General features: G+C 31.5%; 3 long non-coding RNA genes across 10 annotated transcripts; all 3 read right to left on the bottom strand.

Annotated features, from left to right (window-relative positions):
• Positions 1 to 8: 8 nt before the first annotated feature.
• On the bottom strand, positions 9 to 1,837 carry LOC106311231. Of its 3 annotated transcripts, none has more exons than XR_001263961.1 (4): positions 1,291 to 1,837; positions 968 to 1,093; positions 622 to 692; positions 9 to 410 (listed from the first exon to the last, which is right to left on the bottom strand). It is a non-coding gene; the product is annotated as an uncharacterized LOC106311231 (long non-coding RNA). The 3 variants fall into 3 exon arrangements; XR_001263962.1 differs by having other exon boundaries at positions 9 to 692; positions 1,291 to 1,394; positions 1,572 to 1,837; XR_001263960.1 differs by having other exon boundaries at positions 9 to 692.
• Positions 1,838 to 9,305: 7,468 nt separating this feature from the next.
• LOC106310188 lies at positions 9,306 to 11,485 on the bottom strand. Of its 4 annotated transcripts, none has more exons than XR_001263705.1 (8): positions 11,249 to 11,485; positions 11,020 to 11,080; positions 10,510 to 10,650; positions 10,384 to 10,425; positions 10,208 to 10,300; positions 9,841 to 9,960; positions 9,612 to 9,710; positions 9,306 to 9,516 (listed from the first exon to the last, which is right to left on the bottom strand). It is a non-coding gene; the product is annotated as an uncharacterized LOC106310188 (long non-coding RNA). The 4 variants fall into 4 exon arrangements; XR_001263706.1 differs by having other exon boundaries at positions 9,306 to 9,525; positions 9,866 to 9,960; XR_001263703.1 differs by having other exon boundaries at positions 9,307 to 9,525; positions 11,249 to 11,483.
• A 4,842-nt stretch (positions 11,486 to 16,327) lies between these two features.
• LOC106309816 lies at positions 16,328 to 17,854 on the bottom strand. 3 transcript variants are annotated; one of them, XR_001263620.1, is made up of 4 exons: positions 17,628 to 17,854; positions 17,359 to 17,540; positions 17,173 to 17,264; positions 16,330 to 17,086 (listed from the first exon to the last, which is right to left on the bottom strand). It is a non-coding gene; the product is annotated as an uncharacterized LOC106309816 (long non-coding RNA). The 3 variants fall into 3 exon arrangements; XR_001263619.1 differs by having other exon boundaries at positions 17,173 to 17,261; XR_001263618.1 differs by having other exon boundaries at positions 16,328 to 17,086; positions 17,173 to 17,540.
• Between the last annotated feature and the right edge of the window lie 394 nt (positions 17,855 to 18,248).

The raw sequence follows: 18,248 nt of genomic DNA, 5'->3' as shown, positions 1-18,248 counted from the left end.
TTGATGCAGCGCATTATCTCTTTCACCGCCAGTATCGTGGCCTTTCTTCTTTTGGGCTTTACGTGTGTTCTAAGTTTCCTTTTATTACTAGGATTAGCTAATTATAAACTTTCCTTTATAGCTTAGGGTTTTAACTATATCAGCCTTATAAATAGCGGCTTTAGTCTTTGAAAAAGAGACACGATTAATTGAATAAGATTTCTGAGTTTATTTTAAAGAGCTTTCACAAGCACTGCGAAGAGTATTCGCGCCCCTAAGAGCTTTTAACAAGCACTGCGAAGAGTATTCGCATCCTTCATCTTGTCTTCGAAGATACCTTCGTTCACAAGTTACGCGAGTTCGAGATCAAACCCTAGATCTTTGACTCATACGGCTTCCGCTCTCTATCAGTTAGCAATCCGGTCGACATACTCCAATGAGAACATATATCATACAAAACCAAGGCTTGACTTTAACATAGCGATTGAGTTAAAAAGTTATATAACAGTTTTTTTTTAAATCCAGAGGCCAGTAAGAATAAGAATAAAAGGCACAAAAGGGAGGATAGAGATTGAATCCATCTAATAACTTTTTTTTTGTCACAGACATCTAATAAATTTCTTAAGTAGATTGGCAATTTACCCATTAACATGCCGCAGGATCCTCGCAGTTCTCATGTGTAAGTGCTCTGTCAGATCAGGTACGGAACCAACCTGATGAATCAATCCACTTAATGCAACTCTTTCAAATATGACACTCATACCGTATATAAACAGTTCTTGACTAATATATACTTAAGAAATCTATAACAAAGGAATGCAATGAAACTACTTATGATCATCCTTCAGAATCCATCATTTTTAAAGAGGCAAAAGACTATTGGATGCTACAGAGATCTATCTATAAGCAGACTGTATGTAATTTTGTCAATAGCACAGCTACATAAGGCAATAGCTTATAAGGAATCAAAACTGAAAGCATCACATACCAGTTGACCAAAGAAGTCTTCAACCAAAGAGCCATTTCTTGACATAAGCATGGATTGAAGAAGAGCCTTTGATTTATGCAGTATTCGAGCCACAAGAGAAACAGTGTCCACTGCAGCACATCTTTCCTGCAAGCAATAACCTTTTTATAATCAGCTGCTCATCTCTTCTCTCGCTTCAGCTATGAAATACATGAAAAAATGAGTAGGAATAGTTATCTTCTGGTTTACTACTCGGCAGAAAACAACACTGATCCTAGGAATAGTTGACTTTTATATTACGTAAAAGATTTATTTGGTCATTACGATATACACAGAAACCCCACCATTCAATAATAGCTTACAAAGATCTGAAGATTCTCCACTGATCCCAAATCTTGTGTTCCTGTTCACTTTCTATGTTCGTAGAAAATCTCATAGAGCTATAAATCTGAATAAACAAAACGTTCAAAAATTAGATGTTAGCAGTAAACCAGATTTAATTGATTTCTTATTGGCTTTGGTTGTCATCTCTCCAACGATTCTATCAAAATCATCAGATAGCTTTCTCCTGAACACCCCAATTCGGTCTTCTCCTCCGTCAGTATCATCGTTCATATCAATGTACCTTCTTCGTACAGGAGCAGCATGGGGCGAATCGTAATCAGATCTTCTCTTCTTCTTGTTGGAATTTCCAGATTCAACTTTTATCGGCCTAGATTTCTCGAGTTGAGCACAGAGCTCGTTGACATTTCCTTCGATCCGTCCATGGAGACGGAGGCAGGTGAAGTTGAGACCAGGGACCAGTGTCGCAGTGTGCGTCTATGGCCCCATGAGAGAAGCGGATCGAGGACAGAGAGGAGATGATCAACAGCGGTGAGAGAAAGAGGGTTAATAAATATTAGTTAAGTTGACGACGATACAAATTCCGTTTATCGTAATGTTTAGATTATAAGTGGGATCCACATAATGCTGAGGTGGACAGCCTTAAAAGTGAGAAAAAAATGATCTATTATAATATAGATTTGAGTTTATCATAGACTTCCAGCGTAAAACATTTAAACAGTACTAGATTTCTAGTTAAGTTTTTTTCATATTTCCGAATGTAGGATCTTTATCTCCAAAGGCTGTGGGACCGATATAAATCAGAAAGTTAATGATCTAAACGAAACACATTGCATCACATATGCTTCTAAAAACTGTCTCACCCCTAGTTTATATGAAAAAAAATTCGATGAAATCTAACACTATTTATTTTATTGGTGACCGATTTCTAAAAGGTCTGATATATTTTAAGTGCTGTATGATTTTTATCTTTCAGTGATCAGTTGTATTATTATGGCTGTACATATGTGAATTTGCGAAATCCTGTTTTATATAGGATGTTGTTTTGCAGTTACGTTTACACACATTACATACAAAACAAACAAAACAATAGAGATCGAGCACAGAACCCAAATTCCAAAGTACTCAAATTTCTGATCCAGATTATAATTATTGATTTCCCACGTATCTACCCTTTTGTTCTTCTAAACCAGACACAAATAATGAGATCAAACACTTCCAACCCTGATCATATACCAGCTAATATACATATACACGCAGAGTCGACCCTAACTTTAAAAAAATGTATTTCAAATTTACTGATCTTTTTTAGATTTTTTTTCTTGCATTGACATTTCTAAAGAAGTTACTCAACTAGATTTGATTTTTGCGCCAGAATATGTACTAGCATTGTGGTGGTAAGGCAAAAGTAGCGATGTCGAAAAATAGTCAAATGCAGTATTGGTTGGAGTGACTGGTTTTGCCTTATCAGATTGTGCACTTTGTGAGAGTGAAACAGTGCACCTTGTGAGAGTGAAACAGTTGTGATTGCAATAGGAGCAGCGACATTAGAAGCAAAATCTATTAAATTATTACTAATTTTAACTGTTTATGTGTTTTGTCTATTCAAATTTATTTTTTATCATTAATATATATTTCTATGGTTATATTTATATTTTTTTTGTTAGATATTGTTATTTACTAAACCCTATTAATGTTCACCATTTGTAACAATTTAGGCTATGCATTTTCATTAAATATATGTATATATATAATTATTTTATGCACACGCGTCCTCCTCTGATACTTTGTTTGATAATAAACACCTTTAATTTATGATTATTTTTTCTTAAATTAGCATCACACTCTCAATGTCTCTATCTAGATTTTGTTTTTGTATTATTTGACTAATTTAATCATTATCTTCTTAGATCTCCATTTTTCATATACATCCAATAATTAAAACTTAAGAGTAAAAGAGCCTTGGTTTTTGACTAAGCTTAGCCTAATGTTATGGTGTGGGGATAATCTTCAGATTTTACTAATACATCATTTTTTAACACGTTGCTCATAATCTCACTTTCTTAAACCCAAACTTATCTTTCTTTTTATTCAGTTTCCAGTTCTGAGTCTATATAAGAAGACGAAAACGAAAGCATTTCAGTTTATATAATTTAGTAAGAGATAGTTTAAGGGACACTCATGTTAGAGTCGATTAAAATCATCTCAATCGTTAGGCCACCAACAGCAAAATACTGATTTCACAAACGATGATCTTCACCCTAATTATCTCATCGACTTAAATGATTTCAAATCAGACACAACAGTTATGGCAGCCACTATTCTTGCAAAATAGTTTTTAAGGTTTCAGGGTTTAGAGAATGAATAGAACGAATGGGAGACGCGAGACTTATATAGGTTGAATATACCTAATTTGATATCAATAATATCTTCAAAAAATATAACATTAAGCGGCATATATATTTACCTTGACAGTCACTCATTAATATAAATATTTCCATAAAATAAAACTTCGAAATATATACCAATTAATATCATAAATTTACCTTCACAATCATTCACCACAATAAATATTTTCAAAACATTCTTCTTATGTGTAAATACCAAATGTAATTGTTATTCAAAACCCACACTCTCGGTTTAATTCGGTCTGTGTAAACCCGTCAATTTTATCAGCTTAATTAACATGTTTTTATATGAACTTACATTATAAACCATAATACTATCAAGAAGTAAATGGATCCATTGTTCCTATTCACCTAAAAATAAATAAATTATTATATACATATTATGGTGAGAAACACGTTCCTCTTACGTGCATGGATATACAAAAACATAAACGATAAACAAAATGGCCAACATCAACCAAATCTGGTCTAGGATCATATGCAGTGACACTGTTTGATTCTTCTTTCTAGGCTATGGATAAAGAACGTCTCTGCCTGCCAAAAGTTGTTTCTCCTTCTTTCAGTATTGGGTTGTTCTGTTCAAAAGAGATAGCGAATCTCCTTGTACCAGACGCAGAAGAGAGGAGTAACCGTGTCATTATTGCTTCAAGACTGGAAGTATATCAGATATAGACGTAAGAACTGCTAAAAATACAATGCAGGTCTTTGAAGGATCATTGGCTCTCGTAGATACTCTTAAAATTTTGTGAAACACGTTGTATATATAGCATTTATGTGTATAAATCAATTACTATGTAGTCCCTGCTCTGATGTTTTCCTCTACACAAGAGTTATTATTCAGCATCAAAATCAGGTTCTGGAGGCTTTTACAGATTCAACAACCTCTTTGAACTCTATGTGCTCCTTAGTCTAGAAGAAGACTTGTAAACACTGGAGTCATGTCGTCTTCTTCCTCAGCATCATCATACTCATCTTCATAACCCATCTCGTCTTCCTCTTCTTTAATTCATCTCAGCTCAGCGGTTTTCCTTCTTAAATGTTCCAAGCAGCTTCGATGAAGGAAGAAGCCCAAGTTCTCCATTGCTGAGAGTAAAGCCTAAAAGTCTGTTCAACCTGTCGGCTATGAAGTCTCCTAAACTGACTTGCTACAAACTTGAGCTCTTCAGCTTCAAGGGCAAAAGCCTCTACTTCAGCCAAAGCCTTGACTGTTCTTGTGGAAAAAGTAACTTTGAGCCTGCTTTGCGTCTCCAATTTGCTTCTCATGAACTTTATCACTATGGAAACTCACCAAAACCTTGAGAGATTGATACGCCATTAGAAAACTCGTACTCGTTTTTTTTAATATGCAAACTTGGAAAGTCTTTTTCTTTTAAAAACTGGTTTTAGGTGATGGTGCGCGTCATCTTTCGCGCGACACATATCATAAAAACAGAGAGAACGAACGAATCTGAAGTAGTTACGTATAAGCTTTTGTCTCTTCTTCTTCCTCCATGACTCTGCTTTTCACTTTCACTACCTTCTTTAGCTCACCATCTCCGTGATCCTCTGCTCCATCGTCGCATCCAATTCCCAACCGCCGAGTACTCATCACTGGAAACTACTGCCACGACGTCCTGATCCAAAATGGATCCATCGTAGCCGAAGCCCTCGGCGCGCCCTCTTTCATCTCCAACGTCATGGACTCCTCCTCCGTCTCATGCCATCTCGTCTCCAAAGTCAGAACCGACTTCAGATACGACGTAACCCACTCCCCGATCGTGTCTCCGGAGAGAAAGACCACATCTTTCGAGAGGGGATGATGAGTTCACGTAAGGTCCTAACGAAGCAAACACGTTTTGAGAGTTTACGTAATGTCCTAAGTTGTAAAAATAAAAGGAAACAATTTTTTTGGAAGCTCTATGAAAGCGACACGTCAGCAAAATTTTCTTTAAGTTATTATGAGAACGCCACGTGGCAACGGTAGTGTGAATGCATTAAAGTCAATGCTTCTTTTTTAATATATAAGGGATTTAATGACAGGTTAAACAAGAAAGCTATGATTTATTCCTTTATCAAGCAACAGATGTTCTGTCTAGATTTAATTGTCTTCAGCGGCAGAGATATATCTCACTAACAACATCGAAATATACTTTCCTAGATACTGGGTTTTTTTCTCGAAGAATCATCTGACCATTTTATTATTTCACATCTAAAACGTTTGATATGAAGTAGAATTGTTTGCATAAACTTAAATCACTCATACAAACGTTTAACTTAAGCAGAATTTATCAGATGGTTTAAAACGAAAAACTCTTGCAAATCCCAAATGTATTTTAAAACAAAAAAAAAACTTTGATGCAAAAGCATTATTCAAATAGCAAATATCAGGTCCAGATACTTCATTAGCTTTGCCTATGCGAAACATATTTTCTTGACCACCTTGGAAGATGCTTCTGCGGGAGGGTGTGTTTTGGATAAGTAAAATAACAAACCGATTGCTGACGTAATAATGGGAGAACAACCAATATACTTACTTGTAAAGGTCAGTTTGCCCAGAATTAGTTTCCTTGTCGACATAGATTTCTGTTCCAGATGTGTCATTTTAAGAACAGACGGTCTGAAAAATAATGATTGTTGAGAGTTCCAAGAAGCATTAGAGTCGTATTCAGTTATCCGAAACAGAGAATAAGCCACAGAGTAGCTCCTATAATCTTAGGATTTATGCTTGTTGCTACAGCAACTCTTGGATCACCTCGGAAGCCGTCCAGGTGGTTGTGAAATGCCAGAGCTTGTGAATCAAACATACTAAACGTCACAGACACATTATAAAAATTATTTTACATGAATTTATATTAACTTATAAAACATTTAAAATTTTTATGTATTGAAAATAATATTATAAACAAAAAATAATAGAAATAATTCTGAGATCATATTGTTATTGTTAATAAATATTTTTGATTTGAATTAAAATGACAACAACTTTCATTATTCTCTATCGTTAAATAATACAATATTAACAAAAATAATTAAGAAAATGTAATAATAGAAATATTCTTATTATTTCTATTTCAATTTGACATAGTAAAAATATAAAGTTTATAAATATAATACTATATTTATTTTAAGAAGCTTCAAATTTTTAAAAACATTAACATAATTTTTTTTTCTAAAGAACATACAGTCTAGTAAGTAAAGAGCCTTTGTATTGTTGTCAGTTTGTCACCATATAAATCCGGCTAATCTGTAATAAAACACACAAATCATTATACAAAAAAGATAATGAAAATCAAATTCACGCTCCCTAGAAGTTAACTGAGTGTACCTGCCAACCAGCTTCTATGATGTTAAGATACTTTCTGAATAAGTCACTGAGAAGCCATATCTGCGAGAAGGTGAACTCGTACTGCTGTTGTATCTTTGGCTTCCACACATTTATAGTTACTTTAGTTCCATAGTATTTATTTTTCCCTTCCACATAAGATATAGCATTCTACAGTTCCAAAAACAAAAACAAATAACATATCTTAGATTAAGAAACCAGAAAAAAAAACTTTTAACTCTTCTGATGACCACTTTGGTTTATGAGGACATGTTCCTCAGATTTAGGAAACGGGAAACTTTTATACTTCTTCATGCCATATTTTTTGTTTGAACTTTCTCTCAAGACAACATCTTCCTCTGTCATGGTTCCTTCAGCACATTTACCATATCGATGACATAACTGAGGGATATGTATGTCCTTCTATTTTTGACTTCGTAAAGACACTTTGTTGTTATCAAAGAGTCCCTCACTAGGATACAATTTTACAAATTTTTTTTGAGATTATACAACCTTCTTCGTAAAGACAAATTATTTCAATACTAAGATATGTTTTAAAAACAAAATATCTTAGAATCAATAAAAAACATGTCAATTTCCCAGAAACTGAGCAACCTCACCTCTAAGGTGGAAGAACAACCCATAATTCAGATCAGCAAGTCGAACAGAGGAGTTAACTATTATAATGAGAAAATATCGAATGCTATTGGATTTGTGAGGATGATTTTCAAGAGATGAAGCTTTACCTTTTTATAGGTGGAGATTCATTGTTAGGAAAAAATGATAAAGCGAGATACAATGAATGAGAAATCATGGAAGCATTTATGAAGGTTGTTCCATAACGCTTTGGAATATTACAACAGAAGACGAAAAGACGCAATTAAAGCTTGGCACGGAGGTTTTTCACGTCGATTTGATTCACTTTTTTTTTTAACACCCGTCGATTTGATTCACTCAATTCATCACATCTCCTCCATAGCTGGTGTAGATCGAAGAGGACACGGGCCTTAATTTTTGGTCACGTCATCGGGGAAGACAACCAATCTCCGTTGGGCCAATTAAATGTTTAGAAGCCCATTAACATGTGAACAAACGAAACATAACTCGACTAAATGAAACGCAGAGTTTTACTTATCTGAACACGTGTCAGCTCCAGAATGCATGACTTTCTGACGTGGCATCCTAGGTGGCAGCATAGGAGAGAAGCAAACATATTTATATATATATAGATAATACTAGGGCCGGCCCGCCCTACGGACGGGATGATAATTTGAAAATAATTTAAGCCAAATATCTTAATAAATATTTTATTAATTTGTAAGAAGTTTTGTATTATTTAAATCAGTGTTTTTAAATTTGACCCGAACCCACGGTCAGACCGGCTAATCCGGTGATTCGATAATTCAATTTAGGTTTTTAAAATATTCATATTTAAGAAAATCACTAAAACCCGAGACTAACCGATTGAAACGATGGATGACCAATATGTAATATAATTTGATTTAAATTTTTATAGTTTCATAATTTGTCATCATTTAATCCAAAAGATTATATGTATTTTCGTTGTTTTATAAATTATTTTAATTTTTCCATTTAATCTTGTTTGGAAACATGAATAGTAGTATAAAAAATTGTTTGGAAACATGGATTGTATTATAAAAAATGAATATTAGTGATTTAATGTAAGTTTAACTATAAAGTTGGAATGTGTATTTAATTTAAAAACTTACAAAATAAGGGTGAGGTCCAACATAATGTTTATGTTATAATAAGATAGATAGTTAGAGTAAATATTTAATATAAATCGTTATATTTAAAAATATATATATTAATTAAATTATGCACATGTTATTGTATTTGAAGACTAAATATATCATGATGTCTTGATATGTAGTTTTGATTTTTTTTTTTTTATGGTGCCATCACATCATTTTTGGTAATTTTCTTGAGTTGGATGAATCTAAAGAATCTCATGAGGAAAGAAACGAACTTGTAATTATAGATTAAATAAATATATATGAGTAAAATCTATTATTAGGTCAATTAGCTATTATTCATGTAAACCGAAAATTAAAAGTATCGTATCTCGACATGCTGGGCACCTTATTAAATTTTTTATTAATATATATATATTGTTTTCCATTGGAATATACGAATGACTATTTCTACTTAACAATATTATGGATGTACAGTCATTTTTTTAATACTACTTTTAAATTTTTCATTTATAAGTATGTTTGATTAGTTTATGTTGTATGGATTATATTTTACGAGGTTATGTCACACATCAGTTGTGTTAATTTATTTGAAATATATTTATTTTATTTTCTGCGTAAATAAAGTAGTACGATACATTCCATGGATATATTGAATCACTGGGACACATTAAATACATATTAGGGACTCTGTATTTTAAACCAATTATTAAATAACAGAGTCAAGGGTCTCAAACTATTAGTATTTGTATTTCTGAAAACGACGTCTTCGTATAAGCTCAAAAGGGTTGGACATCAGATTGACTGTTGTTCCTGCGATGAAAGTGATTTAGTCAATTTAAAAAAAAAAAAAAATCGGACCAGAGATAGCAGAAGAACGTATCCAGATTGATGCTAACCCTATGTGTCTCCGCGGCCCTGTATATACGCTGGTTGCTGTCACTGTGAGTCATGAGGTGTTCCAAGTCAGCAGTGCAGAGAAATGGTGTGGTTAGTTTCTGTAAAAGAAATCAGAATGATATTTAGTGAATTTATGACTGATATCTAACTCTGAAACTCCACATGAAGCATTAGCAGATGCTGCATATCCTAACTTCCTCCAGAACTATCGAAGCAAGTAGTACTTACAAGAGAGAGATGTCTTGACACCTACAAATAATACTGTGCATGAGGTGAACGTCTACCTCCTCTCCAAAGTCCCATCACAAGCTAAAGTGTATTTAAGCTCTGATTCCATTGAGTTAGAAGCTACACCAGATGATGACAAAACACTAAAGATGATGAATCTTGAAATCTCAGTTAAAAATATAACTCACCAATCAGTGTTATGTTGCTAATAAATCCTATAATCTTGCAATACATGATTAGCACAAATCTATATGATCAAGATATTTTTTTTTACTGGTGGTTTAAAACAAAGAAACCTCAGATGATAATAGTAACAACCAGATGATGATGATATGATATCTTCCTGGAGTTTAAACGGAGAACTAACCAGACAGATTCTTAAGCGTTGCAACCAGAGACCATGCATCTATGAAGTATGACGCTAGAAGTTGTCGTCGTATTTCTTCAAGAAAGAAAGTTCCTGAGATGTTTTTCAAAGTTGGTAATTTCAACATTTGAATTGGATAGAAAAGGATGTAATAGGGATTTCTATATAAGACACACCATTAGTTCCTTTGCAGAGCTTCGACTGGGTCCTTTTGCAAACTGAAAGAGAGTGTAGAGTAGTAGAATATCTTGAAATTAGTAACTACTCCGGGGAGATGAATGAATGAAAAAATATATTATTACCATGTGGAGATGAATGAAGATATAACTCATAGGAGAAACTTTCTGAAGGAAGAAGAGTGGGTGGTGATTGGTCAACAATAGCTTCCATGATCTCGAGAAGACTACTCCATTTTTCCTCTTCAGCTGAGGTGGATATAGTTCCTGTTACGCAAAAACATTTTTTACACGTTTATATTAAGTCTGCATTAATCATTCAAAAGATTTCAATACAAATCCGAATATAACAGCTTGATAATGTTGAGTTTCAGAACAATATGAACATGAATTTAACATCAAGAGAACAGTATGAACATGAGTTTTAGAAGAGAAGAACACTATGAACATGAGCTAAAGAACAGAATCACAAACGGTTTCTAAATTAATCTTTCAGAAGATTGTTAACTGAGATCCGAATATAACAGTTTCATAATGTTCAATTTAAGAACACTATGAACATGAGTTTAAAAACACTAAGAACATGAATTTATGAACAGATGAACACTATGAACATGAGTTTAAGAACATAATTACCTTTGAAGAGCATAACTCGCCACCGCGTTTGACGTTCCAGGCTTCCCAGAATCTGAGTAATCTAACATCAACAGTGGAAGAACATCAGCCAAACATCAGATCAGAAAGAAGGATTGATGAGGAAGCCATTTTAGAGAAAGTAAGATTGCTTCGTCGTTTTCACAAGTTGAGATGATGATGTTCAAGGAAAGAGGGCTTAACTTTTATAGGTGCAGAGAGAACGACTTACATAGAGATAAGATGCATTCAATGTCAGATTGGTTGACGTGGGTTGATGGTATTAAGAGGTTTGTTAAAGCGATGGATTAATAACTTCTAACGTTTCGAAGGATAAGAAACGAAGCCGTAAAGACGCAATCGAATCTTCTAACAGAAAATCTTCAAGACCACTCAACTCACGCATCTTCCAGAAACTCCATTGTTAGTGGTGAATATGCTCACGGATCGAAGAATAAAATGAACCCTACTATCGAAGAAGAAGCTAGTTTCTATCTTATGGGCTGGTCTCCACATCCAAACATAAGCCCAAAAACATATATAGCAGAGCCCGTAACAATTAGAATCCTCCTATATATTAATTGATAAGTCACTTTAGCGATTTTTGCTGAGGTGTCACTTGTATAGAGAGTTTGAAAAAAATCCTTATAATTTAATTGGTCAATGATTTTTTATTTCTACTTATTTTAATCAAATCTAAAAAATGTAATCCTAAAACCAATTTATGTTAGTTGCCAAAAAAAAATTATAATCTTATTTATAGTAACTAATGGTAGCAATTATAGAAATTCTATATAATATCTCATCATTTATTTTTTTTCACTAATAATTTATTTATAAATTATATAAAGCATGTCATTAAAAAAAGATAAAATTAATATACTAGCTTTACTTTTCTACTATAGACATGCGTAAAAAATTTTATTTTCCTATATGAGTCATAATATACATATATAAAACATATAATTTTAATAAAAATATTATAATAACTATTTATTCATCATATAACGAGCTTATAAATTATTTACATTAGTTTAAAATCATTTGTGGTAATTGATATATATTTTGCAAAAAATGAAAGTCATTTATATTGATTCATTTCTAATGGTCTGTAAAAGATATATAATAATTTATAATTATATAAAAAAATTAGTAATAATTTTAAGGTTTTAAATTATCAATAATGATTAGTATCATTAACAAGAGTTTACAAATCAATATATAAATATCTATTAAAAATGTTACAAATATTTATAAAACCATTTATCATGAAGAATTTATCATCATTAATAGGAGTTTAGAAAACATTTATGAAGGTTATCAGATTTGTAACTTATTGAAAATTAAATCCCTCTATATATGAATTGAAAAGTCACTTAAGTGATTTCTGTTGACGTGTCGTTTATAGGAGAACTTTCCAATTAATTGTTATAATTTGATTGGTAGATGATTTTCAATTTTTTATTTATTTAATTAAAGTTTTTAAAAGGAAACTAACCATTGAATTACCTAATCTAATATATGTTTCCATGCATACAGTTAAATATCTTAAATAAAGATGAATTAATATAATTTATTTATAGAAACAATTAAATATCATAGATTACATTATATAAATTGATAATATACATTTTGAAACATATGATACTACGAAAACAATTAGAAAATGGTTTTTAATATATTTATATTTATAGTGAATACAATAAATCAAAGATTCCAGAAAAGTAATTAATGTAAACCTAATAATAATAAGTAAACTCACTCATTCACTCTATATATATATATATATTCAAAAATGTTTCAAATGAATGCAAAACAGTCAAATATATAATTTTAAAAAACATTCATCATTTTCCAATGACAATGAGTTATAATAGATAAGTTATCACTTTTGAAAATGATTAAAATATTTTTATATTTTAAAAGATCCTCCTATATATTACGTGTCACTCATACAAGCATTTTGAAAAAAAAAAAATCTTATAATTTTATTGGTCAATGATTTTTAGTTTTTATTTATTTAAATCCTCTTATATATTAATTGAGAAGTCACTTTAGTGATTTCTTTTGAGGTGTCATTTATATAAAGAGTTTGAAAAGAATCCTTATAATTTCATTGGTCTATGATTTTTGGTTTCTATTTATTTTAATCAAATCAAAAAAAGGAAATCCTAAAACCAATTAATGTTAGTTGCCAAATTTTTTTTATAATCTTATGAATAATTATTTATAGTAAATAATGGTAGCAATTATAGAAATTCTATATAATACCTCATCTTTTATTTTTTTCACTAATAATTTATTTATAAATTATATGAAGCATGTCATTAAAAAAGTTAATAAAACTAATATACTAGCTTTACTTTTCTATTATAAATTCATAGACACGCGTAAAAAGTTTTATTTTCCTATATAAGTCATAATATACATATATAAAACATATAATTTTAATTAAAAAAATATAATAACTATTTATGCATCATATAACGAGCTTATAAATTATTTACATTAGTTTAAAATCATCTGTGGTGATTGATATATATATTTTGGAAAAAATTAAAGTCATTTATATTGATTCATTTCTAATGGTCTATAAAAGATATATAATAATTTATAATTATATAAAAAAATTGGTAATCATTTTAAGGTTTTAAATTATCAATAATGATTAGTATCATTAACTAGAGTTTACAAATAAATATAAAAATATCTATTAAAGATGTTACAAAGATTTATAAAACCATTTATCATGAAGAATTACTCATCATTAATAGGATCTTAGAAAACATTTATGAAGGTTAACAGATTTGTAACTTATTTAAAATTAAATATCAAATAATCATAAAAATAATTTATAAAATTCGTAAATCAGTTTTAAGTTTATAAATTAATAGATAACAAATTATTTTATTGAGTTATAAAACCATTTATTAAGATTTATGAAACTATTTATCATGATTTTAAAACTTCTGAAATATAATCCATAAAATTTGAAAATATTTTATAGATTATTTATAGTTGCATAGTTTCCTTTATAAGAGGTTATAAACACTTTTTCAAATCAGAATCAATCTCAAAATACTATTTTGTTCACAAGTTCATTATTTTCAAAACATTTTTGAAAAATCTTTAAAACGATGTGTTTTCGGTAAATAGACATGTGTCAGCTCCTTAAAGCTCGAATTTGTGACATGGATGCTGAGGTGACTTAACCAGGAGAGAGATCACTCTTTTTTATATATAAAGAAGATACTAGGGTAGGTCCGCCCTACGGGCGGGAAGCCGATCAATAAATAATTTAAGCAATCAGAGTAAATATTTAATATTAGTTGTTATTATTTAAAAATATACATAATTTTATATGATATTGGATTTGAACACTAAATAAATCATGTTATCTGAATAATAGGCTATGCTATTATAAAATAAATACTACATATTATTTTTTAGAAGATAATTTTCTAAATAAACCAAATTGGCTTTGATTTTTTCAAAAATAAATACAACTTATTATTTTTATTAAGTATGATGATATTATTTTGTTAAGAGGTTTAAATGATTTTCTTTTGTTTAGTAATTTATGTTTTAATTATAAATTAATAATTAGATGTGGTTTTACATCATTTCTTGTGATTTTCCGGGGTTGCATGACCAAAACAAATGAGTGAGATTATTTTTTTTCATTTTTGATAGTAGAAAAGAAACAAATTTGTAAATAGATTCATATATTTTTATTTAATTTAATTATATATATATTACTGGATTATGTTATACTTTTTTTTTACTAAATTTAGTTTTACAGTAGGTTTTTGTTAGAATTTTATTTTAGTTAAAATATAATAATTAATTATATAATTATTTATGTAATATTATATATATTTACATAAAGTAACAGGAGGTAACATGAGGGAAGGAATCTAATCTGATAGTTATCAATTTTGTTTACGCGGGAACACTGTTTTACATATATAAACATGATCATTAAGAGGAGGTAACATGAGCATGTTGTCATTTGAAATATAGTTTATCATATATGTTAAATTTTTTTTTACAAAAAAAGATATATATGATTGTTAATATGGCAATTGACATTGTTGTAGTTGGTTTGTTTGTATCAAGTTCAAATCACTGGATGGATGGTTAAGAATGAAGATCATGTGCTTTGAATTGTCTTTGAGCTTTTGTAGGTGGCTATACTTTTCAATTAACTGTGTGTGTTTTATACATATATGGAATGTGATTTTTGTTATATATGTGAATGCATTAGTGGAAATAACATGAGCTTTGTAATTGGACTATTGCCGTGGCCTCTGATTTATATGATTTGTATATGCTAGTAGTATTTATTTTTAGAGGTTATTTTAGTTTTTTTTTAAAATTTGTTGAAGCAAGAATATTAGCTAATATAAATTATTTTATGCATTGAATTAGCAAGTGGACCATAAAATAATAACAAATTAAGTGTATTAAGTTTGGTTTGTGTCGGTTAACGTAATAAACCGTAGAATCATGACAACAATTACAATTTATGGAAATTTTCTATTGTGTAAGGCGAGTGTTAAGATTCTAGTCTTACTTGTGTTTTAGAATCTAGTATAAATTATATGATAAAGTGATGTATTTTATTCACTTTAAAAATGATTATTTTAAGAACACAGAACCAAACTCTCTAGACAAAAGTCAAAAAAAGAAGAAAACACTTTTTATTCTTTTGACTTTCATGTTTTCCGAATCGGATGATCACCCTAGAAAGAACGTGATTTCTATTTATAGTCATACCAGATTTTTCAAATCTTCTAAGATTAATTTTATAAAAAATAACTTGATAAAAAATAGTAGGATATTGCCACAGAAAGCCATTGATGATAGCTTTGGTCACACAAATGATTTTCTTCAATCCCGGTCATAACAAAGAAAGACCCATTACAATTTGCAGGTGTTGGTACTAAAACACCAAACAAATCATGTCTATTGGAATGATCTAATATTGGAAATGCAAAGGGACTGTATCGTTGGAGAATGCCATTACTATGTTTTTTTACCCAATATAGTCAACTACATCTTATACGTTTTTATTTTCTTCTGATAGCTATGTTCGATTAACATTATAACATATTCGGTCTGTAATTTTGTTTTTCATATTTATTTTACTTTTACTGTATGTGTTATATTAAGAAGCGTAATGATGAAACCTAAAGAAAACCATCAGATTATACCAATTCACGTTAGTCTAGAACATAATACTATGTTATACCAATTCCAGTTAACCCTTAGGTTCTACTTTTTTAATACCATTAGCAACACAGAAAAAAATTGGTACAGACTACAGACGTTGACAGTGCAGAGGGAGAGAGGAGAACATAATATATAGAGAAAGCTTCAATGCTTTATGGGTGTTCTTACATGCTAGGAAGGGTTTCTACTCCATAAGGTATTATATAGAAAAAATAAAGTATCCACATCCTGCAACCCAACTCCAATACAAATGGCCTTGGAAGGTGTTAACAGAAGTCATCACTGATCAGACTCGTTTAGTACTTTACCATTTTGACAGTCTCATCACTTCCCCAAGCACTTGCAAGCCACAACAGACCCTTCCCTGACCATCATTGCCTTCTGAAACTCATCCAATAACACAACTCTTCCTTAATTCTTGAACTTTATTCCAATACAAACTTCTACGCTTTTCAGTGGCAATCAAACAACTACAACTAATTCTACATTCTTCAATATCTCTCCAAGATTAACAATTGAGCAAAAGGCTATCGATGCAGCAGCTGGTTTCAGTAGAGCAAGCATCAATGCTTTATCGGTGTTCTTACAATCTAAGAAGGGTTTCTACTTCAGATTATGGATGTAACAACTACAGAATCAGTGTAGCCTTATTTCCGAAAGAGCTCATGTCAACAACTTTTCCTATGCCACAATCACTGTCATTTGAATAAGATTCCATTTAAGCCATAATCTTCATGGCTTTAGCTTTTGGATTTTCTTATTTCCTCTGTTTCTACAATAGCTTCTTCTTTGCTTTTAATTGACCCAATCGCTTAACAAGAATCTATGTTGCTTCCTGCTTAATTCAAAATCCAATCAATATCCACCACTAAATAGTCAAATTACATAAGAGATCATTAGTTTACAATGTTGAACTCTTACCAAGACTTTCTTGTTTATCGTCAGCAACCAAACCCTGTTCTTGAGAATATGTTGAAGTTTTTAGAAATAACTTAAAGAACCTTAGCCTTCTTCTTCATCGACATAGAAAGAGCATAAAATAGTGGGTTGCAGGAGCTCGTTTAATTTAAAATTAAGTAGTATTTGAGCAGATAGAAAGCTGCTTACATTTCTCTGACATTCAAATCAGTTGTGACCAGTATAATTTTCAATGTTGTATTAGTGAGCAATGAACGAAGTGGTGGAGCTTGAAGGCATCACCACAGCGGACATTCCTGGCCTCTAGAAACGGAGCAACCGGACCTAAATGGTGGAGGAGGAGCAGCCCGTCTGTAAATCGGAGAGGGAGACTGAAACGTTATCCACAGCTCACAATATTAGTTTGTTGGTTAGTTTAGAACGAATCAAAGGATAATTCTCAAAGTAGGAAAGTTCACCTTTTTATAGTCGAATCTCCACCGCTTTGGAAGATAAATAGAGGGTTTTACGAGGATTATTCTGTAACTGATATCATTTGGTATCATGAAGAAGAAGATGAAAGAGCAATCTCAAAACCTTAATAGTCTCGTCGTGGAGGCAAAGATAAGCACATGTCTAACCCTAAAAAACGCAGGTTTCTCTTATGGTCTAGGCTTAAGAAGCTAAGACCATCCGCAAAGGCGGTCCGTGAGGAATCCTTAGCATTAATCCTTAAGATTAATGAAATATAATAATAAAATTTTGGTTTAACTAACGACGGATCAGTCCTTCAAGAATGATTGGAAGGACTTGATCCTTAATACACGTGTCTCCTTACTCTCCTCTTTCTCCCTCGCTCTCTCTATCTCTCTTCCCTGGCTCTCTCTCAATCTCTCCTCGCTCGCCCCATCATCGCACACCATGGCTCCTCTATCATCTTCCTCTTCTTCTTCGTCGCCCAACCCTAGACTGATCCCTTGGTCCCGCGAACTATGCGCCGTCAACACCTTCTCCCAGCCATCGATCTCGTTTGAACCAACTGCTAAGCTAGCGATCTCATCCGATCCCAATCGAGTTCTCACCTCAGGTTCCGTCGCAGC

This window comes from Brassica oleracea, chromosome C8 (genome assembly GCF_000695525.1).
Source record: "Brassica oleracea var. oleracea cultivar TO1000 chromosome C8, BOL, whole genome shotgun sequence".
Lineage (NCBI taxonomy): Eukaryota > Viridiplantae > Streptophyta > Magnoliopsida > Brassicales > Brassicaceae > Brassica > Brassica oleracea.
Note: the sequence above shows the minus strand (reverse complement) of the source record. Positions and strands in the feature narration are given on the sequence as shown.